We start from the raw sequence: 14,872 nt of genomic DNA on the forward strand, positions 1-14,872 counted from the left end.
TTCTGATAAAATTTTGGAAAAGTATTCATTGTGCAATTCTGGACCCAGGGAAATGGCCGCAAGTTGTACCAGGTGAGGTTTAGGTTAGACAGGAGGAAAAACTTTTTCTCTCAGGGAGTGGTCAGGCACTGGAATGGCCTGCCCAAGGAGGTGGTGGAGTTGCAGTCCACCATCATTAGTGATCGCACTGCTGAATTTATCTGAATTCATGTACCATTTGTTAGCTTTTTCTAAGTAATGTTTTAACAAGTAATAAAAATACAGTCACAATTGGTAGAAAGACTGTATAAGTACTAAAAAAAAAAAAAAAAAAAAAAGAAAAAGGCTGCATGAAACAAATGTACAATCATCTTCTGAATTGTTAAGATAAGCCTACATGGTATATGTGATGTCACATAGATTGTGACGTTAATATTAACACTCCCACCCACCAATTCACAACAGAAACTTATCAGTTATTATGGAAGTCATACTCTCTGGCTTCAGCTTGAAATAATTTCTGTGTTAATTGGAAGTGAATAATTCACAGCTACTGAAAACTTACTGTCTTCTTGATGTATTTCCTTATGCAAATTGATTCTCTCAGTGATGGGAAATAATTTCTCATTTTTAGGCTGCATTTTTTGTACAACTTCAGTCAAACTCAAAATATTATTCTAAACTAAGTTAGAAGAACTAAGAGATTGCTACCTATTTCTTACTCCATCAGACATGGACAACGAGAAGTGCAGTTCTGTTTTGTCCAGCAGTACTGACAAATGAACTGGCTTCAATCACAACTAGAGCAAAGATCAAATCTACATTTGATTGCTCTATTTCTTTCAAACTAAGTGGCTGAGTGTCTGCAAATTGGTTTCTGATACTGCGGTGAGTTGGCCACAGCTAACAGACTCTCCCACCCAGCCATTCTCTCAGTGTCTCTCCTCACTGGGAGCTGAAGCTAGAAATCTCTGGGCAACAAAAGAACAAGGAGATCACCTACCAATTCTGTCATGAGAAAAACAAACTTGGCTTGGGAAAATTAATTGACTATCAATTAAAATAAATAATTACCGATTTGGGCAGTAGGTAATAATAATAAATAATAATAATAATATGCTTTGGGAAAACACTTTTGTTTCCCCAGTTTCCTTGGCTTAACTTCTCACTAAGGACCTCACTATTATCGCTGCAGGTTACTCTGAGATCCTTCTGTGAAGGAGTACAAAGTGAAGGATTACATTGTAGTTTCTCTTCTCTGTTCCTTCCCTCTCACTGTTTTCCTCTGCTCTAACATGGGTCTCCCATAGGCTGCTGTCCTTTCAAGGTGTACCTGCTTCAGTGGGGACTCATCCACCAGCAACAGTCCCTTTGGTGAAGTAACTCCTCTTAGGTGAGTTAGCCGTGCATGGGTTGCCTGCTCCACTGTGGAACGCTTCCTACTCCAACCTTCACATTCCCTCCACTCCTTCCCACTCTCTTTGCTTCCCTGTCCAGTTCTTTCTGTCCTTTCTTAAATTTCTTTTCACCAATACCTCCGCTAATGAAATCATCTAGGTCCTGGAATATGTCCAGCGTGGAGTGGGCTGAAACCAATTGTAATCATCACAGGCATCCCCTAATATCTCACAGATATCACTCCTGTTGCTCCGCAAAATCTATTCCCAAATCTTGCTATAGGAACTCAATACAGATACAAATATCTGTTAGAAGGACAAAAAAAAAAAAAAAAAAAAAAAAAATCTATAAAAAAATAATAAAATAGTGCAACTTTGATGCAATACTATAAAAAAAGCACTTTAATCCGCATTTAGAAAATGGATAACAGGGTAGATCACAGGTTTAGATCTCAAAAAACTTGAAAAACGTTCACTAGCTGTGAGAACATTTTCCCTGGGTCACAGACTGTAAATCAATGCGATTACTAATTCATAAATGATGAAATTATATATTTCTTTCCACTCAGAATCAATAGACAACTTTTGTGCTCTCATTGCAGTTGAAGTCTACAAGTATCCAGTGGAAATCCAGATATTAAGATACAATTTGAATTCTGATTCTACTAAATTTTTATGTTTTCAGACTTCAGTTGACAGTTTTTACTCCAGGCATAATTCAGCCTCACTCTGTAAGACTCATGCACAACTACATCTTTTGAGATTCAATTTAATCTTCATTAGAGAAAAACTTCAAGACACCAGTTCTATATGTGCAGTCCTGAATCAAATGAGTCTTTTGGTCGTGTTTCAGCACATTTCCCAAGTTTTCCATAGCATTCAAAAATTTCTATTTTTTCATTTTCTCCTTTTTTACCTCAAAATCAGTTGTTACTGTAATAAGAGAAACATCAGGAGTTTGCCTACAGCAAGAAGAACGGAAGTTGGCAAGGGAAAGGAAAGGGAAAGGAAAGAAACTCTTGCTGTGAACCGGTCACTCATTTCAGTGAGAAATTCTACAAGCAAATCAGTTCCCTCCAATCACTCCAGTTGTGGGATTAGAACCTCATTCTTGTAACCGAAATCTTATGAATAAAAATGAAGCTGAGCCTCTGCCCTTTATCCTCTACAAAGAAGGCTGCAAAACTCTATTATCCCATTCAACTCATCAAAGGTATGCTGAGAACATTTGAATAAATCTGCCAACAAACCCAGTTCAGTAATAAAATATAAATCTGGTTACATTAAAATAACAGATCGCAAGACTTCAAAGGAAAATCATTAGGCTGCCTTATGAAAAATCAAGCGCTTAAGGTGAGAGAAACCAAAATTCGGACCATAACTGAGAACAAAAAACGAGTATTTTCTTTTCAACAACAGCTGCTTTCAAACACATGTTATGGAACAGCATGATTTCAACAGGAACATAAACTACAGCAAAGAATGCAAATGACTCTAAAGTTATACTGAGAATAAAAAAACACAAAGAGTTCTTAAAGTAGATTTAAATGCACGTGCGCAGACAAGAAGAAAGAAGCCACAAAATAAGAAGACACAGGAGACTGCATATTAATCATTTTCAATCTTAAGCACTTTCTACTCTCAACAACCATCTTTTCTTTTGTTGTTTAAGGCTACCTGAAGTTGGTTTCACTCTGAAGAGGTGGCTGTGTTTACTAGGACACTTGGCAGACAGGAGTACTTATTAATTAAGCTCCACCCATAAAATGAATACATTAATTAAAGTGCAGGGCAGAGTAAGGTTTCAGTAAGGTCCAGGTACCTCTAACTGTAACAGTAGATAATTTTAATACATTATCAGGAGAAGACAAAGCAGAACTGAGAGAACATTGGATTCGATTACTCTGATTACTATAGTCATTTTCACATGTGTTCTGTAGATGTGGCCCTGTTCATCTCATTGGTCTCAACAGAAATTTTTATACTGAAAACAAAGAATTTGTTTGGTTTCAGAATAATGCTAGTGCATTAGATGTATCTGTACTTCCCTAAGTCTTGTGATATAAAGACAATGGGAGGTGAGAATTTTTACATCTTAGTCTATCTGGAGAGGTAGAAAAGGTGAAAGAACATTTAAAAGAGGAAGGTTATATGAAAAAAAAAAAAAAATGACTGCATTGTACTTAAAGGCAAAGCGTTGGGCTGAAATGAGGTTAACAGTGAGGTTCTCAAGGCTTAGACTTGTGAACCAATCTGAAGTAAAATTTTTGTTGGTTACTCAAGCACGAACAATAGGAGAATGGCAATGATGTGACTTGATGATTCAAAACTATCAATTGAGAAGAAAGCTGGAGATTGCCAAAGTAAAAGAGGGTAATGGTGCCTGAAGAATGCCAGGTCAGATTCAAAAATGCAAAGTGCAGCATAGAAGAAATGCTACTACAGTGTTGAAGAGTGCTACTAGTATGAATGGGGGCTCTAATTTACAGAATCACAGAATCACAGAATCACTAAGGTTGGAAACGACCTATAAGATCATCCAGTCCAACCATCCACCTGTCACCAATGGTTCTCATTAAACCATATCCCTCAACACAACATCCAAACGTTCTTTGAACACCTCCAGGGTCGGTGACTCCACCACCTCCCTGGGCAGCCCATTCCAGTGCCTGACCACCCTTTCAGAGAAGTAGTATTTCCTAATATCCAGCCTGAATCTTCCCTGGCGAAGCTTGAAACCATTCCCTCTAGTCCTATCACCAGTTACACGAGAGAAGAGGCCGACCCCCAGCTCGCTACAACCTCCCTTCAGGTAGTTATAGAGAGCAATAAGGTCTCCCCTGAGCCTCCTCTTCTCCAGACTGAACAATCCCAGCTCCCTCAGCCGCTCCTCATAAGGCCTGTGCTCCAGACCCCTCACCAGCTTTGTTGCCCTTCTTTGAACACGCTCCAGGGCCTCAATGTCTTTCTTGCAGTGAGGGGCCCAGAACTGGACACAATACTCAAGGTGCGGCCTCACCAGAGCTGAGTACAGGGGAACAATTACTTCCCTACTCCTGCTGGTCACACTGCTTCTGATACAAGCCAGAATGCCATTGGCCTTCTTGGCCACCCGGGCACACTGCTGGCTCATGTTTAGCCGAGCGTCAACCAACACCCCCAGGTCCATTTCCTCTACACAGTCTTCAAGCCATTCCACCCCAAGCCTGTAGCGTTGCTTGGGGTTGCTGTGGCCAAAGTGTAGGACCCGGCATTTGGTCTTATTAAACCTCATCCCATTGGCTTCAGCCCAGCTCTCCAGCCTGTCCAGATCTCTCTGTAGGGCCTCGCTACCCCCAGGCAGATCGACACTTCCAGCCAACTTGGTGTCATCTGCAAACTTACTGAGGGTGCACTCAATGCCCTCATCCAGGTCATCAATAAAAATATTGAAAAGGACAGGCCCCAGCACCGACCGATGAGTGGAGACTGAGAAAGTCTGAAACACTTTGTATCACATACTGAGAAAATTATAAGTAAGGACATATTAGAGAAAAAATGTATTAAACAGACCAATAAGATGAGCAGAAGAATGTGATAGAACTTGGTCTAGAGCTGCGCAACCGCATTTCATCATAGATTTCATTTTAAAGTCTAGATCCACTGATTAGTATTGGTTTGCTCAAATGCTAGAAATTTTCTAAACAGACTTTTTTTGAATAGCTTTTCCCTTTATGTTGTGAAAGTTTGTACGTTGTTTACAATAAACACACATTTTCAGTTTGTGCCTAGCTCTCTCCTGCCACTTTTCCAGAAAAAAAAAAAAAAAAAGCACTTTTATACTGCAGAAATGCCTGATGGTTCTGCATGAAGGCTCTCTCCACCATCCTTTCCAATAAAGAAACATATTAATGTCATATTTTAGCTACTGACAGTCCCTGTTCCACCACAGCTTTTGCCTGCTATATCTGTATAACTCTGTTATATCATTCCCCTCCACCTTCGCTCAGTTCTCTGCTATGGCACAAGACAGAGTATTATCTTTTTGAAAATTACTGTCCAGCTTTAAATTTCAGGACTGTCATAAGCAGTATCTTGAATGTGAGGATTAGGAGCAGTCTCCAGTGAGGTTCAGAGACAATGCCAAACAATCTGTATCAATAAAGATTTAGCACATCATTTGGAAACTTTCTTAAATTTGTTCTCAAGTAAAACCTTACAGAAAATAAATATTCTAGGGTTTTCTCACATACTAGATACAAAATGAGGAGAGGGCATTTTTCAGCATTGGTTTTCAACTCAACATTAAAGTGTAACTGTGCTTTAATGCACAGTGGTATACATATTTGCTTCTAATATTTTTTTCAGAGGTGATTTATTATTCTCTCTAGTGTGGCCCTTAAAGATATTTTGTTCTTCAGCATTTGACAAGAGCAATCACCTATCCAGGCTTTTCCACTCAGGGAGGCTGGCACACAGTCAGAGCTAGTAGGGCTTTACAGACCACAAACTACTCTTCATAACTGCTTGTGAAAATATTGTTAATGCAAAGGAAAGAAATCAAAACACAACCAAACCACCAAAGCAAACAAACAAACAGAACTTTTTTAGAATAGCTGATGAATTTTAAATTTCCACCATACTTGAATGCATAATTAATTTACCAAAGAAATGATTCACTAATGCTTCTAATAAATGAAAAAAAAAAAATAATAATAACAAAACACAACAAACACAGTAGGGTCAGAAAAGGGCTCTTGAATCAAGCAGAGCCCACAACACCACCTTTCGCTTTCCAAATTTACCACCAGGGTTTTCCATACAGATTTGGAAAATGCAGTTGAGCATAAAGATTACTATTTTTTCCCCAGGGTTCTTTTTCATTTTTACCATATTGCTCTCCTGATTTTCCTTATCTCACAAAGAAATCATATCTCTTTTTGAATGTTTTTGCTTTTTTTTCCCTTCCCTTCTAATTTAAAAATTAAATGGTGCAATATGCAGCACAGATTAGAAGAATCAGGACTACTCACTCTTCTTTATTTTTTCTTTAGAGAGCAAACACAGTCCTCAAATTAAAGTTCTTCCAATCTGTGATACAAATGCAACTTCAAGCATTAAGCAGATGGCATAACACACTTCGTGTTTACATGACAGCTGCATCTCCTGAGATAAAGGCATCTTCTTCCCTTCACTACTCTCTAGCCCCTTTTTCCTCCTTGTATAGGAAGCATCTGGATCCCCTTGATGAGCTCCAGTTATCTGTCTAGCTCTAACAATTAACTTTTTTCTACCAGACATCTTAAAATGTTCAAAGGCTCCAGGTTTGGAGAGGAGAGGAGAACTGAGAGTTTTCAAGCAGTTGCTAGAACTGACAATAATAGAAAAGTTTGTGGAAAGAGGTGAGCTCTTTAGAGAGATTACATGTAATGACCTTTATTAACCAAGTCATGATTTTTGGGGAGAGGCTGAACTTCAGGCATGGATATGTGCACTATCTCATCAAATACATGCTCTAAAATGCTACTGTAAGAACATTTCACAGTTTCATACAGAAATCCACTTTGAATGGTGGGATTCATAATGATATCCCTTAAGCAGATCCAAAAATATCTCTCAGAAGAACATATGTTTATCAATGTTTTGTGCTTTTTAACATTCCTATGGCTTTGTATGTATTCTACTATTTTGTTGTCTCTGGATGGTATAAAATTATTACTGCAAACATATGTGAGGAAAGTATCTCAAAAAACGTAGTTGAGAATGACATATAATTTTACTGGAATATATAGCAGCAACTTGGTTATTTATCCTCTAAAATATGATTCTTCTGTATGTCAGTAACAAGAACTGATGAGAAAAACAGAAGAGACTGACTGATATTTATAGTTTAAATTCATGAAACTTAGATTAATTTCAAAGAAAACTACTGCAGTAGCAGTGGTTCACCTTCACATACCTTCAGATGGTTTGAAAGTAAAAACAAATCCCTTGCGAATCTAAGCTGAATTCTTTCCTGGTTTACTGACAGAATAAGAATTGGTTTATCTTATACAAATATAATAATGAAATCACTGGATTGCAAAACAAAAAAATAAATAAATACTCCTTCCTATCCGATGGAGCTTTGCATTCTGATGGAAGATATCCCAGAACCAGTCACTAGAGTAAAGAACATGACCATGGAAAAGATTCTGCTCTTAGGTATGCGATTTAGCAGGATGTCTCAGCCAACATTTAGCTCTAAGCACATTTTTACATCCATCCTTATGCAGCAAAGACCTTAATCATAGCTGTATGTTTAAATATATTTCTGAATCAGATCCATAGCCAGCTAGCAGACAACATCTGTTCTTTGATGCTGCCTTGACCCTGTCTAGATCCCAAATTTTCTGTTTAACATAGGAAATAATTAAGTCTATGCCAGGACTTGTTTCCTAGTTTTTTGCTACCAAGCTGCAGATGGCTAATGCTGTAATTTATAATTCATACAAAAAAATATTTTACCCACTGCATTTTTTAAACAATATGCTCTTTGAATCAAGAATATGTGATTGTTACCTAGGCCAAGAGAGTGCTGGCACTGACTAAGGCTGGAGAAAATGTCTATGGACTGAGAAGCAGTTAGTAATAGGAAAAAAACATTTGTATTACTAGCATGCTATTGTGATGTGTGTTGGAAGCTCAACAAATTTGGGATTTTCAGGTACATAAATAATTTCAAATAATTTAAACTGTTTATTTTGCACCTAATTTTAAGAAGAAATCAAAGATGACATAAAAATCTGTGAGGCAAATTTCTGAGATTGTAATGATGGACTGAAGATACCAGGTCAGATTGGCAGATTTTATAAATTGTTGAAGTCAATGGAGCAATAAAAATTTCTTTTGCTGAAAATTTTTCCCATACATTATGAGTTCCTGATTTAAAAATCAAAAGAAATAGAAGATCTGTTAGATTTAGTTTTAAATCAAAGCAGAAAATGATATGATATTCTTGGTGTGGATCTAGTAGCTGTCCTCCATACAGACCTTTACATATCTTAAACATTTCATGCATTATATGCAGATAAGTATGGCCAGAAGCAATTTCTATTACCAGATACTTCTATAATAAAATCTAGGGATAGAATTTGGAAGGTGACATATTTGACATATTTCTTTCTTGAATTAGTTAATAAAAATTATTTTAATGTAGCACTGAATATCAAGAGAACTAAGCTTTTTCATTAGTAGTATTGGTACTTCATATCAGGACCTATTTAAGAAAAGATTATTTCTCTTCATAATTTTTTTTCTTATTAATATTGCTTATATAACAGTATGATATTTTAACAGAACTCTTCTTGATCAATTTTAAAAGCAGGCATTAAACAGAAGTCTGAAATTGTTCTTTATAGCTAGCTTTCATTTGAATTAGAAATGAGGGATTTTTGCTGACCTCATTCTCTTTGTTCTTGCAGTGGTGAATAGTCACTTCTGGGGTGTGCCTGAAATACAGTCATTGCTCCAGTAATGCTAGCTCTACATTCATAGCATTCATTTCCACAATTAATTATACTGAAGTGCTTGGATTCCTAACAGAAATAAGGTGCCAATGAAAGGCTAGGAGCTGAGCTTTCAAGTAGCAAAAGCTCTAAGTCCCTGAGCTTACTCAGGAAAGCCTAGTTTAGATCTTCTGAACACACTTAAGCCCCATCAAAGTAAGTTGATTCAGCCATAGTCTTTACATATAGCTAACACTATTAAACTTTTTAGGGCTATCCAACTCATAGTCTGGAGAAATAAGCCAGAATAGCAATCCTGTACTTTCCTATTAATTATTCTCTCTTTACTAATAGGTTTTTTGTTTGTTTGTTTTTTGTTTGTTTGTTTTTTGTTTTTTTAATAAGGTAGCTTCAGTCTCATCTACTTCTAGTCAGATTAATTTTTTCTGTATCTCTATATTTTTGATGTCATAAACAAGGCTGAAAACATAGCTGGTCCAGATTGTATGCATTATGCTTTAACAGGTCTATGAAGTTCTGGGATAAAACTGCAGTTGACCTATTTACTTGAACAAGAAACAAATTACTCAGGAAAATCTCCTAATTGGTAGGACTGTTGCCTAAATAATGAATTTTGTTTCAAATTTAAACTTAAATTTGCCCTTGGAGCTGCTCTTACACATATTTCTGGCAACAGAGTTACTTCCAGTCCTCTATGTTATCCTTATTTTCCAGTGTGGAGTATTGTAGCAGTGGCTGAAGATAAGTGTTAGCCACTGAGTCTGAGTCAGTCAACTGTTCTCTACACATCATGTCTAATCAAAATTTCTTACTGTCTAGCACACTGCTTATTATCAAATCCAAATGAGTATCAGGGGGAACGTTTGTGATGCTATATTAATATATCAATGAGAAAAAAATGATCAAATTGCCATACATTACTTCTAAAATATATTTAAGCCATTATAGGCTGTCAAAAGCTTATCAAGTTTATTTTGTTCCATAAATGTTGGTTGTTTCCTGTGATCAATGGTACAAAACTAAAAGCATCATTATAAGTTCCTATCATTTCTTTGTATTACAAAATTATACACATTGTCATATTACTGATGATAGCTCACTAATACGTAATTTACAATCAAAGATAAGGGAGAAAGTAACCCCGTATTTTCAATGTTTTAAGCATAAAATTTAAATAGAGAAGGAAGCATTAAACAGATGGCTATTTATTTTACTTTTTCATAGTAATGAAAAACTACATTAAGATAATTTTGAAAAACTGCAGCTCATATTTGGGAAATACCATCAATAAATCTGTCTACATAATTTTAGTTTGGAGCTCAGATCAGCAGGCTTTATGATAAAGTTTTTAATTCTATGATCTTAACCTGAATTTTTCTGTCAATGAATTTTGATTTCAGACTATGAACAAGATGGCTGGTGCCAAGAAAATATTTGTGAATCTCAACTTAGTCGTTTAATCTTTATGATCTTCACCTTAATTTTTCAGATATCGGAAGATATAATCTTAATCAGTGAGGAATTGGAGGGAGCTAAAAGGACATTAATTTGCAGAAGAAGTCAAAATTGTTGGGTAGAATTGCTTTGCACAAAAAAAAATGTTTATTTGGCAAAATCAAAATGTTTCTTAGAAGGTCATTAACTTTACAGACGACTTGGATAATAAATTCAGAGTAATTCTTCTTTCCGATGTAGCTGAAATCTTTTGTTCTGGGCTGCTTAGGAATTCATCATGCAAGTTTATGATTTCAATTTTATATTGAGGCTGAAAAGGCAATGTTTTCCAATGGGCTTTATTCCTACAGTTAAGGCAAGGTAATGCTATCCTAGAAAATGCATTTTATATAATCATCTCTGCCACGATTACTATATGATTCAAAGCAAGTCACATAAACGAGACTTTTGAGAAGAAAGATGCTCCTCATTGTTGACTGTGTGTCTTCTGACAGCCAAGTTTTGAATTGCAAAAAAGTGGGATATTTCCAGCTTCAACTGAGACTAATAAAAGTTGGGCTATGAAAAAAATAAAGCAAGTCTGTGAAAATATGCACATAGGTCAGTAAAGGCAGGCAAAGAAAATCTTAGTTCTGGCATTTTCAAAAGTTCGTTTTCTTCTAATTGCAGCTATAATTAACAAACTGGTTTCATTTAATAAAAAATAAAAATAGAAAATGAAATATCCTTATTTTGAACCACTGGGAGAGGAAGACAAAAAAAGCATTGAAACCCCAGCAATCAAAAGACAGTTACATCAAATGACGATTCACATCCGAATGGTTTATATCTAATTCCTAGCAGAAAAATCAGTTGTTCACTCCAGATTTAAAGGGAGTGCATATGACTGCATTCAGAACTTTGTGACCATTTCATGTACTAAGATCTTTTCTGCTGTGGCATCACCAGAACATAGAGGAGCATGAATGTTTGTGAAATGTGAAACAGGCGTGCACAAGACTATTACTGGAAGAAACAGAGAAGCTTTAACCTGAGACATTGTCAAAAACAGTTAATTGGACAGAGGAACCATTTTAGTACTATATAAATTTTGTTCATATTTAAAAGAATAAATTGTGTATGCTTGGATGCCCGTATGAAGAATGAAAGAAAGTCTCTCATGCTGATACACTGAAATCTTACTTTCTTTTACCAGTTTCTCTTGGAAATGATTCAGTTCAATACTGGATTGTTTGGTGTGCTGACTCAGAGGCTCAGCTGTGCAATCCAGCCAGTTTAAGGGAAGCAGAGAGAATGATAAATGCAAAAGCAGGGGAGGTAGAAGGAGACAATAGCATATTCCCTTTTACTGGAAGTGTTCTGTGAGATCAGATCAGCTCTCTCGTCAGACTAAAATCAAGAAAATTTATTACCTGAAGAATTCACCTTGAAGCCAAATGAAAGATAACTACAATATGTTTCACAGATTCATTTGTCAATCTCTATCTGTAGAGACAATAGCTATTTTCCTTAAGCTTTGCATTTCTTTGTTCAAGACATTTGTTGCCTTTGCTATAAGAGTTGGAGTTAAGAGACTCCTTAACAGAGACTTCAAGGAAGGCTTTTATGTTGCTCAAACCGATGGTACTGCAGTTGGCAGAATTAGGCCTTAAGCCCTTGAGAATGTTCCCAATTGAGCTTAATGAAGCTGTAGAGGCAAGGCTAGAGATCAGCAACATGGTGTACTGGCTAAAGAAGGAGTTAGCTTCAGCACAAGGGTAAGTTGGTTAGTGACCATCAGGGCAAAGATGGAAAGACCTGAGACTCACATTAACCCTTCAGAATTGTCCATAATAGTAGTAAGGCTATCCATGGACATCCAAGGAGAGCTACGTTGGAGAAACTTCATGCAAGAGGACAAGAGGTCAACAAATCTGAAGGAAATGGGTCAAGGACTTTCAATAAAATGGATGTAAATGTTCACTGGTGCATATGATACATAAACTGAAAATGGAGATAGACCTTTGAGGCACAGTAATTTTATCACACGCAGTCTCCTTTCAGAAGGAGATGTAAGGATATTTAAATCATGTCATTTACTTGAAAACACATAAGGAAAGTCAAAGCAAAACCATCATCCACCTCTTCCAGTATGAATGCTTTGTCAGCGATTTGAACCATAATTTTTGTGCACTCAGAGAGGCAAATTTAATCCAGTGTTCTCAGGCTGCTTGTTTTTTAACACTGTGCTCATAGGGAAAGCAAGTGATTATTAAGAAAACTGATTAATCAATTGGTACATGTTTATGGAAAGACTCATTACACTTGACACTCTGGGGATCCTTTGCTGCAGGTTTCAGAGCTCAAGGGGCAATAGATTAACAAAACAGGGAAGTGAAGCGGTTTGTTTGCATATGCCCACAATAAAATAACATTAATAGGAATAATTAAAAGCACTTCACAAATAATAATTTTACAGTAACAGTTTCCAACCATAGAAGTCATAATTTTGTAAGTAAGGAGCATGTGTGGCAAAAATCTGACATTATTACATTCCCCTAGCTCTGTGGTTTTCATCATTTCTTTGAAACCCATACCTTTCATGTACAGTTCATTAACACTGATCAAAGCACATATCTTTCTAATAAAGTCATATTTTCCTTGTAATCTTTTGTAGATATTTTACTTCATGTAATATTTTGGATGTTCTTTCCTGAAGTCTCATTTTTAATTTGTGGCTATGGACAGAAATGTCACAGTATATAAATGACATGTTGGTGTACTATATATATCTTCTCCCAACGACATCCATAGCAAGTTTCTCACTTTACAAGTCAAAACAAAATCTTTATAACTGCCAATACTGTACTTTCAAACTGGTGCCTCCAAAGTCAGCTGTTTGTCTCAGTGCACTGCCTGTGCTAAAATACAGCATTTACTTGTGCTATATAAGACTAACTTTCAAAAGTATTTTCTAAGCTTACAATAAAGATATTGAATGTACAAATCTCAGTAATGACCAGTGAGTTGCACCTCCATAAGTAGCTAGGAATATCTTCTTTACACGTCAGAAAGACTGAAATCTGCCTGTTTAACCCCTACATCACATAGTGCTTCCTGATGAGGATGATAGTGAAAAACATCCATATCTTATAGAGTGAGATTTCAGCAGCTTTTAGGAACATGATAAATGTTGTGAAGCGGCATCTTCAGTAACAGAAAGTTTTTTTGTATACATATTTGAACTTGGTAAGATGAGGTCAAAGGTGACAGCAGAATCAGAGTGCAACATTCTGGACTGGATGACAATAAAAAAAAGTGCACTAGGAAAGAATAAAGAGATTGAAAAACATGCTGTGAGATGAGTACACCTGTCACTAATTTCTTCTCTAAGACTAAATCTGTTGCCATTTCTGATTAGGGAAGGATTTTCAACTCCTAATTCCATAAATTTTCTGCTGATTTCAGTGGCACTGCTGATCCGTATAACACTGCAGCTCTGCGTTAGAAAACATAAGCACAGGCTTAATTTGTTCTCATTTCTATTATTCAAAGCTACTTAAAGTTTCATTATTAAGAAAGAGGAAAAAACAGCCTTCCAGGCATAGACTAAAGCTAAAATTCTGTGAGTCCAAATAACTCATTAATTATTTATTGGAGGTAGAAGAATAATTTGTTTTTAAATGGAAAAATTTACTTACATGGGAAATGGAAATATTTAGTTATATATTTAGCAAATATTTTTGGTGCTTCCTGAACAATGTTTCTATTTTTTCAGAAGGGCTTTTTTTTTTTTTTTTTTTGTTACATTTTACATACATTAAGAGCAGCCTTAGAAAAATGAGGAATCAAAAGCTTTATGTCCAATAATAAACTTCCCAGTTCTAGACTATTGTTGTTAAAATATATACTGTATCATCCAAAGGCATTAGAGAGGTTTCTCTGCTACTTCTCTTTAATGTTATTGTAAATAACATTATATATATATAATATTATATGTCAGTTTAGGGTGAAGCTTAAATCCTCTCCTTTGTCAATGGCAAGAACAGATCAACATTTCTTGAGAGGTTGCTTAGCATTAATATTTCCACCTATTTTTCCTTTAAAAAAATGTGCACTTGCAAAAAAAAGTGTGATAAAAACTGTTATTTTGACATGCAGTGAAGTATATTAACCTACAGAAGAGAAGGTAATATTTAAAATGCAGTTTCTGCAGAATGTATATTTACATTATATTTACATATTTATATATCTAAAGAATTGTTATGTCTTATAAGCCTGTGGGTATGAAAAAATACAAAGACAGATACAGTAGCAGGATATATTCAATAGCACTAATTACAGCTATGACTGAAAATATTTCAGTGATAATCCCATTTTACCATGCTAATAACTTCCTAAATATATCTCAAAGATTTTCCATGCATGTTTTCTGCCTCAAGAACTGTTATTAATTGTTATTGTGGAGTTTGAAACAAACAAACAAAAAAATTGGTCTACTGTTAAGAAGAGGTTAAGAAGAATGAAGATAGCCTCCATCCTTTAAAGAAAATATTAATTATATTCTCAAAACAA

Source organism: Phasianus colchicus, chromosome 4 (assembly GCF_987193195.1).
Source record: "Phasianus colchicus chromosome 4, bPhaCol1.hap1.1, whole genome shotgun sequence".
NCBI classification, from domain to species: domain Eukaryota; kingdom Metazoa; phylum Chordata; class Aves; order Galliformes; family Phasianidae; genus Phasianus; species Phasianus colchicus.